Source organism: Danio rerio, chromosome 14, assembly GCF_049306965.1.
Source record: "Danio rerio strain Tuebingen ecotype United States chromosome 14, GRCz12tu, whole genome shotgun sequence".
Lineage (NCBI taxonomy): Eukaryota > Metazoa > Chordata > Actinopteri > Cypriniformes > Danionidae > Danio > Danio rerio.
Window position 1 is genome coordinate 55,750,001 of NC_133189.1, and position 20,121 is coordinate 55,770,121.

General features: G+C 33.1%; 3 long non-coding RNA genes across 10 annotated transcripts in view; 2 read left to right on the top strand and 1 right to left on the bottom strand.

Annotated features, from left to right (window-relative positions):
* The window catches only part of LOC141377613 (uncharacterized), a 317,233-nt gene that overhangs the window by 178,402 nt on the left and 118,710 nt on the right, over nt 1-20,121 (top strand). The gene's annotated exons all lie outside the window — the stretch shown is intronic.
* The window catches only part of LOC137487628 (uncharacterized), a 545,963-nt gene that overhangs the window by 28,453 nt on the left and 497,389 nt on the right, over nt 1-20,121 (bottom strand). The gene's annotated exons all lie outside the window — the stretch shown is intronic.
* Nucleotides 17,253-19,039, top strand: LOC141377474 (uncharacterized). Its single transcript, XR_012389632.1, has 3 exons — nt 17,253-17,326; nt 17,923-17,970; nt 18,655-19,039. It is a non-coding gene; the product is annotated as an uncharacterized lncRNA (long non-coding RNA).

Genomic DNA, 20,121 nt, shown 5'->3' on the forward strand with positions numbered 1-20,121 from the left:
TCAAATTTAGCTGTGAACAATGTCTCAAAGTAGTGTTTAACATGAATTTACAGAATTAGACATAAAATAACTGCAGTGAAAATACAATTAGGCGCTGAAAATGTATTACAAGATGAACAATAGATGACAGAAATCAAAATACTTTGTTTGGTAACTAATAGAAAGCTCACTAAAATAACTATCACAGGATCTGACCAAAGTCATTTTTAATTTTAATCCATCAGAAAATGTTTTATCAACCAGCAAAGCACAAACAAAACAGTATACTTTCCAGTGTATCGAGTGCTTGAACTTCATTCAGTCCTTCAATTGGACTACATTAGTATACTAATATAGGGAATAGTGACTGAGGATATAGACGGGGAGCATGGACACAGACTTTGGTAAATTTTGAGCGAGATGCTAATGGTCTAATCCAGGCATGTCCAAGCTCGGTCCTGGAGGGCCGGTGTCCCGCAAAGTTTAGTTCCAACCCCAATCAGACACACCTGGGCTAGCTAATCAAGCTCTTACTAGGCTTTCTAGAAACATCCTTCCAGGAGTGTTGAGGCAAGTAAAAGCTAAAATCTGCCGGACACCGGCCCTACAGGACTAAGTTTGGACACCCCTGGTCTAATGCAATAAAATAATTGATGCTTAGCTAAACTAAAAGTGCTTCTGCTACACCCAGAGATAGAGTTGTCGGGATACCTATTCATTTCCTATGGCGGTCACTTTTGACGGGGACACCACAGGTGAAACAAGGTTGATTAAAACATTCAAAATTGAATGAAGGAGATGATCATCACTTTTATATGTTCAAGTGCACAGTGTGGAGGATATCATAAGGCCTTGAGGCAATCAGATGTAAAACACCATATTTATGAATGTTTTAAGTTGTGAATTGGTCAGATTTGACCCGAACACAACAGCAAGGTTAATATAGTTATTTTTTAGTTCAAGGACTTGGTCATTTTTTGCACAGTTCATTTTCTTCTGCTTCCTCGCATAATTATTTTTTCCTCCTTGCTTATAGCTTTAGGTCTCAAAACGATCAGATAGTGCACTGTCGTGTCAAATGTGTAATTAATAAAGGCTAATCTACTATTAAACATAAGTGAATTGATGACTTTAGAAACTGTTAGAATATCTGATGGTGTAGAAAAACCAAATTAACACCACCAGGGTTATTATAGTGTGCTTAAACTGTCTGGTTTTATTACTTAAAAATGAAATGAAATACAATTAAATACAAATACATTATGTTAAAAGAACATAAAACTCAATTAAATACAATCAAATAAAATGTAATGAAATTAAATAACAAGAAATATGATTGAATAATATAACATTTTTAACTTATTGACGTGACAGCATCACGCAGTTGCTGCAGATTTGTCGGCTGCACATCCGTGATGCCAATCTCCCGTTCCACCACATCCTAAAGGTGCTCTATTGGATTGAGATCTGGTGAATGTGCAGGCCATTTAAGTAGAGTGAACTCATTGTCATGTTCAAGAAACCAGTCTGAGATGATTCGCACAATAGTCTGCTGATGTGTTGTGTGTTCAGAGATGCTCTTCTGCAGAGCTCGGTTGTAACGAGTGCTTATTTGAGTTACTGTTGCCTTTCTATCAGCTGGAACCAGTCTGGCCATTCTCCTCTGACCTCTGGCAACAAGGCATTTGCACCCACAGAACTGCCGCTTTCTCTTTTTCAGACCATTCTCTGTGAACTCTAGAGATGGTTGTGTGTGAAAATCCCAGTAGATCAGCAGTTTCTGAAATACTCAGACCAGCTCGTCTGGCAACAACAACCATGCCACGCTTAAAGTCACTTAAGTCCCCTTTCTTCCCCATTCTGATGTTCGCTTTGAACTGCAGCAGATCGTCTTGACCATGTCTGCATGCATTATTGCTGCCATGTGATTGGCTGATTGGAAATTTGCGTTACAAGCAGTTGGACAGGTGTACCTAATAAAGTGGCCAGCGAGTGTATAAAGGCATGCATTAAAAAAAGTCAGGAAAAAATTTTCATAGTATAAATAAATATTACAGTAGTATCTTAATGTTACTAAGAAAAAGAAAAACTAGGATCTTAAAATCTGTATGTTTACAACGAATCTCTGAGAATCATTATAATATATTAGTGTTTATTCCCATTGTATAACATGCTATCACAATTTTCAGCAGACTATTGTGGTATTAACCCTTCAGTCTATCCTTCTATGGATAAATCAATAAATCCATTTCCTTTGACTTAGTCTCTATTTCAGAGGTAACCACAGTGGAATGAACCGCCAGCTATTCCAGCATATGGTTTACGCAGCGGATGCCCTTCCAGCCACAACCCAATATTGAGAAACACTCATACACTCAAATTCAAACATACACTCAAACACTACCATGCCAATTTAGGTAATCAATTTCCCTACAGCGCATGTGTTTGGACTGTGGGGGAAACCGGAGCACCCGGAGGAAACACATGCCAACACAGCGGGAACATGCAAACTCCACACAGAAACGCCAAATGACCCAGCCGGGACTCAAACCAGTGACCTTCTTGCTGTGACGCCACAATGCTAACAACATCTGACATCTCATAATAAATATAATATATTTAGTTTTTTGTAAACATCAATGAGGTTAGCGAACTGTAAATTAAAGGGTTGTTATTAAGCATTTGACCTTTTGACCCGTGTAACTTTTTTCATGACCAGATTAAGGCGCATGGTTAAAATGATCTCCAGCATCCTGAAATGACGTTTGGGTTGCCAGTTATTAAATGGATATCATTTTTTTGCAGCCTCTAAAGATCCTCAGGTTAATTAATATTTCGCTTCTTGTGCCGAGTGTAAACGAGGGGAAAGTGTCGGAAACACCCACAGACACGAGTTCAAGCTTCATTTGTGCACAGGTGTCTGCTGTTGTCATTTGTTATTTCACCCTGTGTACACAAAACAATAATGATCAAGTGGCAGAATAATGACTCTCGGTGCCAGCAGCTCTTGTGAAAATCACATCACTGTAAAAATATGCTTTTCTTTCTTAGAGTTTATCTTGTTTCTAGTCCAAATATCTACTTTTTTTAACCAAGAAGCATTTTTTTAGACGAGTAAAAAATATTGTCTTGTTTTCAGAATTGATGAGTGAAAAAGAAGTGAGTCGTTCCTTAAAAAAAAGCTAAATAAACCGCTTAGTGAATGAAGGTAATATTGTTCTGCTTATTATCTTGGCAGATTATTTTGCTTGTTTTAAAGAGAAATTCTCTTCAAAAATCTAAGAAAAGCTTTTTTAGCTGAGTTGGCTCCAGAATATGGATTGCAAAATGTAAAATACATTGCTCTGGATGCATTTTGTTGCACGATTCTAATATTACACCAGAGGCAGAGTTTATACGGTCATGCAAAACCTGGAAAAGTCCTGGGGCCTCATGTACGAAGACTTCATACTACTAACTTCATACTTGAAATCATACTAAAACATGTAACAAGTAAAAAATTCAGATGTATGAAACATTACGTACGCCGAATCACACTCATTTTCTCTTTGTTAAACCCCACCAAGATCGACATCTTTAGATGTTATTATTATTAATTATGTGTATATGTCTCTGTTCAAACACACACTCAAAACCCAGGCTGTTTCTCAATATGCGTTTTTTTCTGTACTTGCGTTCTTGTGTCCTCGTGAAACGTCATCAACCGTCGCCAAAGTACTGTTCCAATTCTAAGGTTCACATCTTTCCAAGTACACATGAAATTCCCGGATTTGTACTTGCTCTGCCCCTTTGGCCAAGGATGCATCGAGAGGTGACTTGTGCGAACTTGCGAAGCTCATGTATCCCAGAATGCATTGCAGCGTAACCAGCAAGCGCTAATGGCGGAGGAGGAAACCCGCACGGTATTAAAAATACTCCTTTACTGTGTCACAAAATAAAGTTTTAAGAGTTTTTCAGGCGAGAATGTCGTTGTTTTAAACTCGAATCGACGGTTTATTCACAAAGATAGCGCTTCTTTAACCATGTGGCTCAGCTTATGCGGACTCCGACTTCCAGCCTGCCAGCGGGAGCTCCGTCATCAGCTCCCCCGCCAGAGCAGCTTTACTTCGGCCAGGCCATCCCGGACACACCGCTGGATCTCATCACTCCATTGTAGTTAAAACATGATATTTAAGACATCTTGTGAATATCTAAAGGACAGTTTTTGGTCTTATAAATCTATTATTTGTTCTCAGCTGTATTATTTTGGCAGTGTTATTTTGTTACCTTTTTATAATTGTCTTTAATTATGTTACCATGTTATACGCTGTTTGTCTTTCACCAAATTGCTTGACGTAATCTTTATTTCTTATCATGTATGTCTTTATTTCCTATTGTGGGTAAAATTACCATTGTAGTTTAATAAATCTGATAATCAAAGACGTGTGTCTGTGTTTAATAACTCATTTTAATTAACTATTTTATGAATATATGTGTACATTTTCTTAAATCAAACATGTAGATTTATAATATTAATATAATATTAATTAAATGATTTTATTGTTAATGTACAGTGAAACTGATGAATCCATGGTGAGGTAAGTGACGTTATAAAGTACACTGCTGTTCCATTTGAAGAAGTACCCGACTTGTGTCTTCGCATCCTCAGGAGTTCGTTCTTCCAAGTCTGAACTTCCAAGGACGCAAGTCCGAACTTTGCGTACTTGGTGTTAAGAAACAGCCCTAGACTTTTGCTCCGCTTAAACACTTAAACAACGTCTATTTATCACTATGAAGAGTGTCTGATCATCAGGGTTTCCGCTGGGTCTTAAAGTCTTAAGTCTACATTTTTTTTAATTTTAGGCCTTATGTTATGAACTCCAACCTTGCTTGGCTCCACACAGCAAGCCAGACCCGTAACAATAAATAATATTAAAATAATTAGAACTCGGAGCCCGGAGTCTCATCTCCCGTCTAAAAGTAAAAACAACAACAACAACGACGAATGACCAAGGAAATAATGTAAAGTCAAATTTATTTGACGTTTAAATTTTAAAAAGGAGACAATAAAAAGATTGCGGCGGTAAATGTTAAAATAAACACAACTCAACAGCTAAGTTTTAACCCTCTTACCTGAACATGAAATTAAACAAATAAAATAACATTCACTGTCCTCCCTACTAACCACAAAACATGAGGTAAAAGTAATAAAACAAAAAGCCACCCTCCTCCGCACACGTGTCTCCGTAAAGATCTCAAAGTCAACACACAGCATTCACTTTTAACAATATTGCAGAGTAAAATACAACACAGTTTCTACTCCACAAAACAAACAACACAAGCCGGGAGAGAGGAGACTCTCCGAAGGACGATCCAGTCTGGTTTAAATTGTCTTCACCGGCCTCCACGTGCTGGCTGGCACCTGATTCCCGGCACCTGTGCGCAATGATGAAACCTATTTGAAGATAAAGGCAAAGAGAACAGCAATATACATGCAATACACACACAAAAATAATCAAAAAGCCTCACTACGTAAGATATTTATTTATTTATATTATTTTTATATTATTTAATTATTTAAAGAAAATACATAACACCCTAAAAAGTCTTAAATTCGCTTAAATTTACGAAATATGAATAAAATGAAAAAATAAATAAATAAAATAAAATAAATTTATGAAATTAAGAAATTAAATTAAATGAAATACGATAATAAAATAAATTTAAATTAAATTTATTGAAAAAAATAATTGATATGAAATGGAAAAAAATTTTAATAAAAATAAATAAAATGAACAAAATAAAAAATAATAAGAAATTAAATAATTTATAAATAAGTGAATAAAATGAAATAAGAAATAAAACAAAAAATAAAATGGAATACGAAATAAAATTTAAAAAATAAAAATTTTAAATAAATTAAATTAAATATGACCTAAAATGAAATAATAAATTAAAGTAAATAAAATAGTTGACAGTTGAAATGAAAATGACCTAAAATGTAATTTAATAATAATAAAATAATGAACAAATATAATTTAATGTTAAAAACATAAATTAAACAAATAAATAAATATTTAAACAAAAAAAATGAAAGGGAAAAGGGAATCCTGCCGTATATTTATTTCAAAGTGTGAAAAAATATATGAAATTCAATTAAATTAAATGCAATAAAAAAATTATTTATTTGAAAAACATATAATATAAAATGGAAAAAAAATTAAATTAAATTAAATAAAAGTAAATAAATTGAACAAAATTAAATTAAATAAGAAAAAACAAGAAATAAAATTAAATAAATTAAAATGTAAAATAAATAAAAAAATATGACCTAAAATTAAATAAAATAATAAATTAAAGTAAATAAAATAGTTGACAGTTGAAATGAAAATGACCTAAAATGTAAGTTAATAATAATAAAATATCAAATAAATGTAATTTAATTTTTAAAACATAGATTAAATAAATAAATATTTAAACAAAATAAATGAAAAGAAAAAGGGAATCCTGCTGTTTTTATATTTATTTTAAAGTGTTTTCATGTCTAACTAAAAGGAAAGCACAGAACAGACTCTCAGTTAAAAGCAAGGGGCGTCCCCTGGTGGTTCGGCGGTATGGGTTGCGTATAGGAAGGATCGAATCTTTAATGTTTATTGACACCCTTCAGAGAAAGGCTGAAAATATGGGAGAAATATGGGAAAATGCCATTACAGGATGATAGCGGGATAGAAATGTAAAATACGGGAGAATCCTGGAAAAACAGGATGGTTGACCGGTATGCTTTACAGCCAACCACATTTAATTCTGTTGAGCTAGAAAACACAATGGCCAATCAGCTGTGCATAAATACGCTCCCAACAGCATCCAAGTATTCGGGGGAAATGAACAATTTAAAACTCCCAGTGCTACCAAACTCAATACTTTTGACAACACTAGCAGTTCCACAGCAGATCTAGACTGAAACCCTTATTACAATGAGCTCGTGTTGGATTCAGCACAGCCAAATCTGTTGAACAGAAAGAGGATGATGAAATGATCTGGAGCTGTGGGGTACAGTATTCCACACTGGCAGGATCCACTACTGTAACAAACACCCACATCATCATCATCATCATCTTCTTCTTCTTCTGCATGCCAAAGCTAAACCTGAATGCTGCAGAAAAAAACACGCTAATTAAAATATAACCATAGACAGGTCAGTCCAGTGTGTTTTGTCCTCTGGGTTTGTTTGTATCTGTATATGAGAGAGAAGTCGAGAGATTAGGAAGAGGAGGCAAGAAAAAAAGTGATAAGAAGAAAAACGAAACGGGTGAAAGAGAAAACAGGAGGGATCTGATTGTGCGTCAAAGTGCTGCAGTGCCATCCGCAGGCCCAGCGCTACACTGCAGCTGATTAGTCATGTGTGCAGCTTTTTTATGCATTTTTTCTCAGTTGGACTTGATGGGTTTTATTTTATTTATTTATTTTTTTACCAATTAATAGTGTACTTTACATGCAAAGTTCTGATCTAATGGCTTGTGATTGTTAGTTTTAATGCATTATTGTTGTTCTGATTGTTCTTAGTCAGCCATGTTGCAGTATTAATATAGGTTTTTGTTTAGTTCAAGGTCAAAATTTGATGAACTTTTTGCTCAGTCTGCATTTTCTGCTGATTTCTCACATGAATATTATTATTTTTTTCCTCCTTGCTTATAGCTTTAGGTCTCAAAACGATCAGATAGTGTACTGTCGTGTCAAATGTGTAATTAATAAAGGCTAATCTATTAAACATAAGTGAATTGATGACTTTAGAAACTGTAAAAATATCTGATGGTGTAGAAAAACCAAATTAACACCACCTGGGTTATTATAATGTGCTTAAACTTTATTATTATTACTATTTGAAGTAAAAAAAAAAAGAAAATTAAAAATTAAATAAAATAAATTAGGATGAAATTAAATGAAAAATAAACAAAATTGAAATAAATTAAATAGGAAATGAAATAAGAAATCAAATGAAATGAAATAAAAATTATCAATTACATAAATAAGAAAGTAAAGTAAAATAAACAAACATAAATGAAATTAATTGGAATGAAAATTACCTAAAAATGTAATTAAAAAATAATAAAAATTATTAAAAATAAATTAATTCAATTATTGAAATATAAATAAAATGAAATAAAATAAATATCTGAAATTAAATAAGAAATGAAATTAAACAAAATAAATAAAAAATTGTTACATTTATTAAAAAAAGAATTAATATGAAATGGGGAAAAAATAAAATTAATTAAATTAAATAAAAATAAATGAATTGAACAAAATAAAAAAATAAGAAATTAAATTAAAAATTATAAATAAATAAATAAATAAATTTAAACAAGAATTAAAACAAGCAATAAAATGGATTACGAAATAAAATAAAAAAAATTATTTAAAATAAATAAAATTAAAAATGAACTAAAATGAAATAAAATAATAAAATAAAATAAGTAAAATAGTTGACAGAAGGAAAATGACCTAAAATGTAATTTAATAATAAAAAATATTGAATAAATTTAAATGTTAAAACAAATTAAATAAGTTAATTAATTAATATTTAAACAAAAAATGAAAAAAATAATAAGAATTAATTAATAAAAATATAAAAAAATAATAAAAAAAAAATAACTATATATATATATATATATATATATATATATATATATATATATATATATATATATATATATATATAACATTAAAATAAATTAAATTAAAAATGACCTAAAAATGAAATAAAATAATAAACACAATTAAATCAAATAAAATAAGTACATAAATTGAAATATAAAATAAATAAGAAATTAATTTAATTATAATACAATAAGAAATAAAATAAAATAAAAAAAGAAAGAAAAAAATTAAATAAGGATTACAATTAATTTAAATAAAAAGTTGTAAAATATATATATATATTATATATATATATATATGTGTGTGTGTGTGTGTGTGTGTGAATAAGAAAATTGAAAATAAAATAAAAAGAAGTAAAATAAAATAAGAGTTATTTCATGCCTTTCCAAACTTTCCATATCTTTTCCGCAGCTCCAGTAACTGCATCTTTTCAGAAAAGCAGCGCTGTGCAGTTTTATTCTTAGTGCACTGTAGACATGCTGCTAACTGACCCCGTGACACAGGTAAAGTACAGCGCTGAAAAACAACACCTTCAGAATCCATCAACACATCGATTTCTGGCCGCTCGGCTCATTTCAGATACTTAGCATGTAGCACGCGCCGCCTTGATCCTTCTACACTCTTTTAACAAGGCCTTTGTTAATGCTGACAATGTATAGTTGTGTTGCATCAGTCTGTGGTAATGTTTGACCTTGTGCGCTCCGTCTACATGCAGTCTCAAGATCACAGTAAAAGTGCCGCTTTTCTGCAATTTACTGTGTGTTAATGTCAGACAGCTCAGTAGAAAACTGCAGTTCAACAGTTTCTATTTACAGTCTGTGAGGTGTTAGGTTAAATATGCATCTCTTTTTAAAAAGATGCATCATCTCTTAAATGCTTCATCCATATCAGAGGATGTGTATATAAAGCGCTTTAAGTAAAGCAGTAAAATTTAATTACATATAAAAATTAAATAAAATTAGACATAAAATTAAATTAATTAAAATTAAATAAATTCATTAAATCAAATAATAAAATTGATGAAAAATATAAATAAAATTAAATTTAAAAAAATGTAATCAGAAATAAAAATAAAGCAGCAAACACATTTATTAAACAAAAAGTGACCTAAAAAAATATTTTAAAAAATAAATAAATAAATAAATAAATAAAATAATGAATCAAATTAAATTAAATATTTTTTATAAATACATAAAAGTAAATAAAGCATATATTTTTTTAATTAAATTAAATACAAAAAGTAAGAAATAAAATAAAATAAATTTAGAACAAAATAATGTATAATAAGAAATAAAATAAGACAATAATAAAAAAATTTACTAAATTAGGAATCAAATTTGATGAATTAAATAGTATATTTAAGTTAAATAAAAAAAGATAATAAAAAAATTATATATATATATATATATATATATATATATATATATATATATATATATATATATATATATTAAAAATGAAATAAAAAAATATATAAATACATAAAATAAAATAAAAAATATTATTGAAAAAATTAATAAGAAAATAAATTACAATAAATTAAGAAAATAAGATATTAAATAAAATAAATTGAAATAATAAATAAAAACAAATAAAAAAACAAACAAATAATAATAATAGTACTAATAATAATATAAAATGAAATAAAACACAAAATTAAATGAATAAAAATGTAAGTAAAAAAATCAAATGAGAGAAATTAAATAAGAAACAACATTAAATAAAATAAAAATTATGTAAAATAAAAATAATATAAAAACTGCAGTTCAACACAACCCTACAGCTCATGAAATACACCACGGTTGTCTGTGAAAAGGGCAATAATCATAAGATCTGACAATGTTCTTGCTTCATACATTGTGTGCATAATCAGACATTTTGTGCTGTCCATAATTGTACTTTTGCGCATGCGGGGTAGTTTAGGACCATGATCTGTTCACACTGCAAATCTGATATCGGCCACTGTTATGGCCCAAAACTGGCCCAAATAATAACAACAGTCAAGGTTTGAGCCGAACATATGAAAGGACACAGACACTTAAATTAATAAATTGATGTCCCGTCAATACTCTTTAATTTTTCTAAGAAGACAAAACATTAACAAAAATCAAGTGGACTGGTAGGACAGCTAAGGAAAACAGGTCTCTGACTATCATTGTTTTCAAATGGACAGATCTTACCTACAACTCCTTTGAAAGAAATAAAAAAACAGGTGCATCTTCCGGGCCACTGCTTACCTTCGCTAAACGAAATAAATACCAAAACGTGTCTATCAAAAATAATTCACTACCGGCTACATAAACAAAGTATTAAAATAAGCAAACTAGTTAACACATTAAGAACTAAAGAATCAAAAGGTTTAACAAGAACAAAACACTAAAGAGAGCGGCATGTAGATGGATCGCCTGGCATGCAGAGCACCGCCAGCCAGACCGCCTGAGCGCAAGCCACCCCCGAGCTGAGGGAGACCGAGAGACTAAGCCGCCATTGCTGTCAGCCTTACGTGCCATTCACACGGGGCGTCAGCGTCAACACTTCCCATTCACTTTGGATGGGTGACGTCAGGTGTTGCCGAACTGCATTGTGGATCCGTCGGCGCCGCTTCAGAGGCGTTGCTCGCTGCAGAAGTTGGGACTAGCTCAATTTTTCAAGTGCCGGCGGAAGCGTCAGCCAATCAGATCGCTGTATGCAAATACACCAGCTAGACAGTGGCCTATTGCTGACTGAATTTTATTGGCTGACGCTGCTATGATGATCGCGTTAGCCCCAACTTCAGACCCGCATTCAGTCAAGCATTGACGCTGAAGCCCTGTACGAATGGACCGTTATATATTGGGAATCTCCAGTGACATCACAGGCGTCATCCAATCCTGGACAAGCCGGGTAGAAAAACTCCACCTGTAACTCAAGCGCAACATGCAACAATTAAATAACTGAATTAAATAACACAGACCTGTGTAACAGCCTCATTTATAAGACTATGAACAGATATCAGATTCGAGCACTAAACCTTGCAGTGTGAATTACGTAACCTGTCTTTTTGGAAAGGACAGTGAGGAGGAGTCCATTACAGTAATCCATCCTGCTGCTGATAAAAGCATGAACAAGTTTCTCAATGAGTCTTCACGGAAAACAAAGCATCTAAGGGTGTTTTCACATCAGTAGATTGCTTCATTTGGTCCGGACCAAGGGCAATTCAATTCAATTCAGCTTTATTTGTATGGCGCTTTTACAATGTAGATTGTGTCAAAGCAGCTTCACATAAATGGTCTTAGTAACTGGATCAGGGTAGTTCTGTTTTTAGTGTTTAAGTTCAGTTCAGTTTAGCTCAGTTCAGTGTGGTTTAAATCATCACTGAGAGTCCAAACACTGAAGAGCAAATTCATCGATGCGTAGCTCTACATCTCGTTTTCACACCACACTGCTGCCTTTGGTCCGAACCATTTGAAAAGAACCAAAATGCAGTCATGTGACAAAATCCACATCTCTCATTGGCCAGATGTTGTTGAGCATAGTTCCTAAACTGCTTATTGATTGGTCAGAATTCACGTGCGGGAAAATGTCAATGAACCAAACAAACCGGCAGACACAAAATATCGCTTTTTTCTCTGGAAGGACGACTGCACTGACTGATTGTATCCCTGCTTTAGACAAACTACACATTTGGAGAATGAAGTGTTTGTGGCTGGAAAACAATGTTTTAATGCATCGCACGTCACTTCAGGAGGAGACTTGAATTAATTTAGCTAAACTGCGACATGCTCATCTTGCGAAAATATTACCAACGATCCATCAGGTAATGTTTTTCCCTCTCTCTCTCTCTACATCGGCCTACAGCAGCTGGATTAGTCCAAAAGGTGCAGTACTTTTTGCGGTTGGGTCTGTTTTAGTTCGGATCATATTCTCACCACAAACGAACCGCTCCAGGGTTCGTTTGAAAGCGTACCGAGACCAGCTCTTCAAGCAGGTCTCGGTACACTTTTTTGGTCCGCTTTTGGTGCGCACTCGAGTACGATTGCTGCATTCTCACCTGCCCAAACCAACCGGACCAACAGGGAAAACGAACTCTAGTCCAATTCAACCGAAATAAATAAGGCAGGTGTTTGGCCACAGCCATATCACCCTGCAGCCCAAGACCGGTTACTCACTGAAGCTAAGCAGGGCTGAGCCTGGTCAGTACCTGGATGGGAGACCACTAGGGAACACTAGGTTGCTGTTAGTGAGGCCAGCAAGGGGCGCTCAACCTGTGGTCTGTGTGAGTCCTAATGCCCCAGTAAAAGTGAAGGAGACACTACACTGTCAGTGGGCGCCGTCTTTCAGATGAGACGTTAAACCGAGGTCCTGACTCTCTGTGGTCATTAAAAATCCCATGGCACTTCTCGTGAAAGAGCAGGGGTGTAACCCCGGTGTCCTGGCCAAAGTCCCTCTATCGGCCCATACGATCATGACCTCCCAATCATCCCCTTCCACCGAATTGGCTCTATCACTCTCTCTCCACTCCACCAATAGCTTGTGTGTGGTGAGCGCACTGACGCTGTTGTCCTGTGGCTGCCGTCTCATCATCCAAGTGGATGCTGCACACTGGTGGTGGTGTGAAGAGACCCCCCTCATGATTGTGAAGCGCTTTGGGTGTATGGCTATACACAATAAACGCGCTATATAAATACACATACACATTACATTACATAGGTGTGTGGCACTTAAATTCTTGCAATGTTTTTGAGATGATAGTATGCTGATTTAGTTAATGCTTTGACATGACTATTAAACTTAGATCTGACTCTAGGATAACACCAAGATGATCTTATTTTGACCCTGACCTTATTTTGTTGAGAAAAAAATTACTTTTCATCATCATCATCATCATCATCATCATGATCAATAAAAACAGTAAAAAAAAAATTGTCCAATAAAAATCTCAACATTTGTGTTATTTCAGCTCATTTTAAATGGAGTATTTTGAACAAGCAGCAAAATAGTAATACAATGCGATGATGTGGGAAACTTTCCTTGTCATGCTGAGTTCATCTGAGGCTATAAAGACGTAGCAAATTACCTTAAACTACCTGAAACATCAGTAAAGCTCAGCATGAAACGCCTACGCAGTAAGTCTGAGTTTAAATATGCTCCACGCACAGCGTGATGCTCATAGTGCGTCTATTTTTATTGGCAGTTTGAGCCTCATTGCTTAATTTGTATCTTTCACTACCTGCTGAAGTAATCAGCACAACACCTCGCAATATGGAGGCTGTTGCAAGTCATTTTCATAGGAACGCTTCTGCCAAGAAAAAAAAAAACAACAAATGTAAATGTGTTTCTATTCACATGCGAACAATGGGCCCACTTCTCTGTTGAGCCTTCCAGCCTTTCTTCATGTTCAAAACAAAGATTCTCGGCTGGTTTGGCTTTGAAAGAAACGCTGCTTTTTTCTTTTTCTCTCTGTGGTGGTTTTCACACACAGACGCTTTAATGTCCAAAACCCGTCTTGTTTTTCACTCTCAATTTTGTTTGCAACAGAATTCTGTTCATAGTTGTATATACGGATGACATTATAGACCTTGAACAGGCACGCAAAAGAAAACATTATTGAAAACATTATTTCAAATTATCGTCTCTTGGTAGAAACGCACATTTCTGAAGGAGTGAAGGAAAACACTGCGTCCTCTTGCTTTTAAAGGCATAGTTCACCCAAAAATTAAAATGTTTTTAGATTTTCCAGACTTGTAAGAGTTACACTGTAAAAAATGTCCGTGATTTTAATGGTAAAAGACTGTAAAAATGCTACAGTAAAAATCTGTAACCTGGTTAACAGTACTTTAATGTATATGGCGAATAACCGTAAACGTACTTTCCCAGAATTCCCTGTATGGCACGTCACTTTTTATGCTTTTTATTTACATTAATATGGATTTTTAGTTGTTTCCCCATCAGTTATGTACATTAGAGATTTATGTTACATCTGATGTTGATAAACAATGTTTATTTTATGACTTTAATTTTATGCCTGTTACCATACTGGTGTTTAGTAGCTGTGTGAATGACACTGAGCACCTCCTATACAATGATGCTTGTGGGAAAAGTTGTTTGGGATGAGCATACAGTAAGTTCATTGTGTAACTTTCTGGCTGTGTTAACGTGTCTATCTGTGTAACAAAAGATGTGTAGGTGCTGGTAATTTAAAATACAGACATATTACATCTATAAATTAATGAAATACGGTAGTTTACTGTAAAAATGAGAAATTTATTTTACGGTTTGTACAGTATTTTTAACGGTAAAACACTGGCAACCACAGCTAATGTAAATTTTACGGATTTATTTTTTACAGTGTACTTAAAGAGATACTTTAGAGAAAGCTGAAGCCACTTATTGTTTTCATCCATAGATGAGATTGAAACGCATTTACAAAACTGGAATATTCCTTAAAATATCAGACAGAAAAATGCCGTTTTGTGCAGTTGAAGACGCTGTGGTCTTTTTCTTTCTTCTATAATAAATGAACTGCGCCTCAGAAGATGATGGTGAAATGCAATGCGGTGGCTTTTATTTTCGACGATATGGCAAAAATGGAGTTTTGATTAATTATTTTCCATATAGAACTATAACGATATACAATTAAGGTCAGAATTATTTGCCCCCTGCATTATTAGCCCCCAAATGTATTTTTCCCCCAATTGCTGTGTAACAGAGTGCAGATTTTTTTCAACACATTTCTAAACATAATAGTTTTAATAACTCATCTCTAATAACTGATTTATTTTATTTTTGTCTTGATAAAAGAAAATGATATTAGACTAGATATTTTTCAAGACACTTTTATACAGCTTCGTGACATTTAAAGGCTTAACTAGGTGAATTAGTGTAAAATTAGGGTAATTAGGCAAGTCATTGTATAATGATGGTTTGATCTATAGACTATCAAAAAACAATATAGTTAAAAGGGGCTTATAATTTTGGTATTTTTAAAAATTAAAAACTGCTTTTATTCTAGCCTAAATAAAACAAATAAGACTTTTTCCAGAAGAAAAAAATATTATCAGACATACTGTGAAAAATTCCTTGCTCTGTTAAAAATAATTTGGGAAATATTTAAAAAGATCAAAGGGGGGCAAATATTTCTGACTTCAACTGCACTGACAAAAAATATTCAAAGATGTTTCCTTGAATTTACTAAAATATTTTAAGTTAAGTGGTTGTAAACAATTTGTAATTTGGCTGGATTTAAACAAACAAATAAAGTTTAACATTACTAAATTTAATTTGTTTGCTTAAATTCAACACAAATAAATCGTTTGCAACAATTTTGTAGACAACTTTTTTTTTCAGTGTGCATGTATGTACACTGTAAAGCTGAACAGCAAAAATCACGAAATGAAAGAAGTTTAACTTCTAATTTGTTAAAAAAAAGTAACTCATAAACTGATTATATAAAGCAGATCTCAAACCTGTTCAGTTATGAATTTATGAATTATATTTTTTTTTGTTAACTTAACTCTAATGCTAGAACCAATACTAAACCATTTGGGTAGCTACATAGTTGTTTGGACTTTTTTTTTTGGAATGTTTTGATTAACTTAACGTATTAACTGATCTATTAACTTAACTATTAACTGAACTCATACAGATCTGATAACTGAATTTAAAAGGTTTCAATTACTACTACTCTAAATATTTGATGATATCAACACAAATAATACATATCTATCTATCTATCTATCTATCTATCTATCTATCTATCTATCTATCTATCTATCTATCTATCTATCTATCTATCTATCTATCTATCTATCTATCTATCTATCTCTGTCCCTCCGTCCATCCATCCATCCATCCATCCATCTATCCATCTATCCATCCATCCATCCATTTATACACACACACACACACATTTTTCGACTGAACTAAATTTATTTTAGATGTCTTGGTCACACTGTTTGGAGGGCCGGAACAAATTGTCTCGGGGCCAGGTTCGGCTCGCGGGCTGCCAATTGAATAGCCCTGATTTACAGTCTCAATAACACTTTTGACATTGCCATTGCTTTTTTTAAATATAATTATGATCATATTTCACTTGTATTAGCACATTTACAATGAAAGCAAACTACTGTTTCAGAAAGTGTTTAAGCCAAAAAAGTGTGAAGCAGTTTTTAAGTACTTCAATGAATAATTTAGTAAAGCTACACTCCTTTTTTGAGCTGTAAAGTGGTCTAAATCCATTCTGAGGTGGGACCACTATTCTACATGGATGAACTTCAGTTTATGATGTAATTCCATTGGGCTGAGTTTGCCAACAGTCCTAATATGCCTTAAATGTGTGCACTGTAAAAAGTGCTACACTCACAAAGTTGGTTCTATCTACTTTAAATAATTGCAATCTAGTTAATTTTATTTGTTTTATACCAAAAAAATTAAATTTGCTTCCTCTTTACTTAAAATATATCAGTTTTTATATAACTGTATATTTTGAATAAAACTAATGCAATTTATTTGAGTAGATTTTTTTACGTGGTTATTGTGTAGAATAAATGTTATAAAAGTGAGTTGACACAGACAATTTATTAGAGCAGCTGTCGATGTGGGCAGGTGTTCATAAAACGTGATTTTAATAGTTTGGCGTGACTCCTTTTTCATTGCCCGGGATTTAGCAGGCAGACGCAGCTTCTGCAATGGTCGACATTAACTGCTCCCAGCAGCGGATCTGATTAACACGGTAAGTTGCAAATGTAGCCGAATGATAATTGTAAAGTCATGCAAAACTGCTGTCTTCGCTAGGCAGGTGAGGTTTTAGCTTTGTAAATTGTACTGTAGCCTTAGGTATGTTAACAGTTAGACTGCTCTCACATGGACAGCTAAGTTGGCTAACGCTAACCAACGCTAGTTTATGCTAACGATTAAAAGTGATATTATTGAGAAAAATAGTGAAAGTAGTTTTAAAACAAATAGTAGGTATAACTAACGTTACAGAACCGATTAACAAGGTCACTGGTGGGCGGTCGGGCTGTGGGGGTTCAGTTTGTTAGCGCTAACTTAGCTAAAGTTAGCTCACCTAAGTTATAGCAGCACATTAAGGATGGATATTAAATGCAGAAACATATGCAACAGTTAAGTAGTTTGTGTTTAACGTAAGAGAAAGTATAACTTAAAGTTTGTGTTTTAGAGATTTATTCCATAAGTTTTTTTTAATGCTGCATAGTGAATAAATTACAGATTTACAATTTATTTTAACTTAAATTACATTTACTGATGTTTACAGAACCATTTAAACTGTATGCACCTCATTCTAAAATGCATGTTCTTGGTCTTTAGATACCAAAGTGATTTTGTTACCTGTGGATCTTCAAACTTCACATCCAGGTAAGAAAAACATTAGATACAATTACAGCTATAATTATTTGCAGGTAAGTAAAACATTGGTAAAATTGCAAACAATAGTGGGCTCCATAGAATTAACCTACATTTGATATCTGAAGATTTTTTTTATGTGTGCAACAGTAAAAACAGTAAAAAAAAAAATATCCTAATGCAGTTTCTTATTATCTGTCAGTCTTTCAATAAAGCTAACTGATAACACTAAATCACCGAACTGTCATTTGCCAGTCACATTAAATTTATAGAAAAAGTCAATTAAATGTAGCTTTAGCAAAAAATTTATGTAAACCTTAATGTAATTTGTAAAATGGCAATGTATTTATTTATTTATTTAATAGAATTTGTATTATGACGTGCAAAGTTTGGTGCAAAATGAAGATGACGATTAAATTATAGAATTTGTATTCTATAATTTTCATATAGCCATTTTCAAACAGTTTTACTATCTAAATTGCATGCACATTCTTATGCTTTATAAGTTGCCAAACTTACTAAAGGTAACTTACTAAGGTAATTTTTAACTGATAAACTAAGGTGTTTCATCCATGCATCATTCTCACTGCACTTTTGTAACTTCACTTGTAGTTATTTTCTATTTAGTATTTAGCTATTTAATGTTGTTTGGTAGCAACCACCTAAACTCCTGTTTCTTTTTGTCTCTACCAATAGAGTTGTGAGGAATCAGAGGTGCATGCAGCTGCCCACAAGAAAAATTTGCCATCAGCCCAACACAGTTTGGATTATCATAGGACTGTCAGAGGTTTGCCAAACCTGTCAAATGCATGATGGCTCCTGTTTGGACTTACCGATGTCCTCGACAAGTATCCATCAAAACTGTATACATTTGAGATATATCAGAGACTCTTTGTGGGACTGGACATTATGCATCCTAAATCTTCATCAAAATATGCAAATCTCCTCACTGAGTTGCCTTAGATGATTTCTCAATAGGATCTGGTATTATTAATGTTTTTATTTATGTATTGTGTACGTGTAGCCACATTAATGGCCTATTTTGTAGTCACTATTAAAAGGAACATTGATTGATATTGAATACATGTCATGGTCTTTAATCCATCTTCCCATTCTTATTTAATTGTTATTGACAGGAAAGTCTGTTTATCTGTTTTTCCTAGTGTATATTGTGCTTACAATATAGAAACGAAGATTTATTTTCTAAGGTTAAATTATTAATTTTAAATCAAATATGCATGGTTAATTTTATTTAGATAATTAAGTTCATAATACTTAATTAAAATAAGTACAGTCAACATATAGCAATGTATAAGTAAGTTAAGTTTAACAAAAAAAGTAAGTTTATCTGATTTGAGTAATTTTAGAAATATTAGTTGGCTCAACTTAATTTTATTGCATTTGTTTTAAGCAATGTTTTAGTGTTTAAAATACTTAAAAAAGGCTGGAAGTTGAATCAACCTAAAACGTCCGATGCAACCACTTGCCTCACTTTTTATAAGTTAGATCTAGGTAACATTTTTTACAGTGTGTGAGTGTGCATGTGTGTGTGTGTCTGTGTGTATATGAGTATGTGTGTGTGTGTAACCTTTGACATAATAAATAAATGAGTAATGAAAAATGCTTATGAAACTGCATAAATTTATGATGACTTAAATGACTTAAATTTACATCTTAATATTGTGCTTTTTGGCATTTTAGAGTTAGTCATGTTAATAGTATACTATTAGTTAGTGTTACTTATTACTATACTAATAATCTGAGTTAATATTGTAAATTAGGTGTCACGGTGGCGCAGTGGGTAGCGCTGTCGCCTCAAAACAAGAAGATCGATGGTTCGAGCCCCGGCTGGGTCAGTTGGCATTTCTGTTTAATGTCACATCACCGTGAGATGTTTTCTACTGCGTGCACCTGGAAGGACGCATGCATAAGGCTTGGTTCAAACCAATCAGCGCGTTCTATTATGCAACTTCATTAATATTCATTAATGTTACAGTGTTCAGACAGCAGAGAGATGCCATGATGTGTTGGCAAAACAAGCGTGCAGTGTTGCTTTTATAATTTGCTGCAGTGAAGGTTTTGTATTAATTTTCTCTCTATGAGATCACAACTGGACTCACGTGTGGATTACAGTGCACGCAACGCTCGACAACAACATGTGTC